This window comes from Nanorana parkeri, unplaced genomic scaffold (assembly GCF_000935625.1).
Source record: "Nanorana parkeri isolate BGI_ZX_2015 unplaced genomic scaffold, ASM93562v1 scaffold2745, whole genome shotgun sequence".
NCBI classification, from domain to species: Eukaryota; Metazoa; Chordata; class Amphibia; order Anura; family Dicroglossidae; genus Nanorana; species Nanorana parkeri.
This window is the reverse complement of record NW_017309013.1, coordinates 95,257-96,920: the sequence shown is the minus strand read 5'-3', so window position 1 is coordinate 96,920 and position 1,664 is coordinate 95,257.

The following is a 1,664-nucleotide window of genomic DNA, read 5'->3' as shown; positions in this document are numbered from 1 at the left end:
ATATATACAATTTAAAATAAATGTTAATATTCTGGTTGTTGTATCACATTATAGACACTAGATGGCGTTAAAGAACCATATAAAAAACCTTCAACACCATCTAGTGGCCATAATGCGATATTACAATCAGAACATTCAAATTACACTTGTAAAGAAAACAACTAAAGAACGTTCATTTTGACACATATTCTCACAGGATGAATGTTCACAGATATTAGCAGGGTGAACGGCCTTGCAAATTGTATATAAACCAACCCCCAAGCAGCTAGCAGCCCCACATATGCTCTAAATATATCTCTAATTAGTCTATTCGTGCATTTTCATGACACTAGGCCATAATCTTGTACATGCCTAGTCTAGCTATGTCTTCGTTAGAAAGGTGCCCGTATCCTGTCCAATTGTCCCAAAGCTGATTTTAGACCTCCTCTGCTGATCACTGGCCTACTTGTGGACCAATGGCCACTTTTAAGTGATATATATATGGATATCAAATGCCTTGTATTCAATATGGCATCCCATAAAGGCTACATTGGTGCCCCATTTCTTGCTTCCATTGTCCTCCCCTACAATATGGGCATTTAGAATGCTCTCTGAAAGTCCATATTTGCCAAAATTGCACATAATTTTGGATCCATAAACATGTAAGAGACATGCTGGACAACTGAATTGCCCATGTGTGTGGCCAGCTTAACATTAGCATGATAAGGCATCGCCTCTACCACACAAATCCCCCATAGCACATATTGAACGCACATTGTCTCCAATTTCTTTTGAGCTCAGTATTTGAAATGCGTTTTTAAGTAGAAAGAAATTATTAAGATGCGTGCACGTCTTCCACCGCGGAGCAGGTGTGGGCTATGGTACAGACCTTTATCTCTGCTTTAAATGTGACAGTTCAGACTGAATTATTCCATTGTCTCATGTTTGCAATAAGAAGAAAGGAGAATTAATTTTCGACACATGAGCACAGCATGTTATCAACTTAGAAATGTCCCGCGCCACCCCCCCCCCCCCCCACACACAAACACCACACACCCCAACATCTTTATTCTCTCTTCGCTTAGATTGTCTTTCCACATCTAGCCTGGTGCAGCAGAGAAGGGAAGTACCTGGGTGCATTTATTCGCCTCCTCCTTTCCAAGATGGCCTTGCTTCACCCAATATGCAGTTAGCATGGAAGCAGATAGATATCTTTTACAACAATCAATGTTTCCTATTACCCCCGAGAGGAAGAGCGATGTGTAAATAGGAGATTATTCCACCTGGGAGTCAATGGCCTGACAAATAGAGAGTCCCACCGCAGTCCTAACTGAGGTGGGGGGGTGCTGAAGTGGCTGCGGATGGTGCCGCCAAATACTTGCAAATCAGAAAAATGGTCACCAGCACTCCGCTGGTGACCATATTTCTGTTTGGCAACGTCCTGACAAAGGGACGGTGCAGGGGGCACTGTTTCATCAGCCCGCCAAAAATTTTAGTCACCTGACCCTTACTTCTTGTTTTTAGCAATAGTCATTAAAAAGAGAGAGAGGGAGGAGCTTGTAAAACGTGTTTTGTAACTTAGTCATATCTGCCAATCCTGTACATACCAAACCCCGACGCCCTTAGAGGTGGGCAAGCTGAATATGGTCCAAGCACAGTCGTCACGATCACTGTCCCTTGTTGAA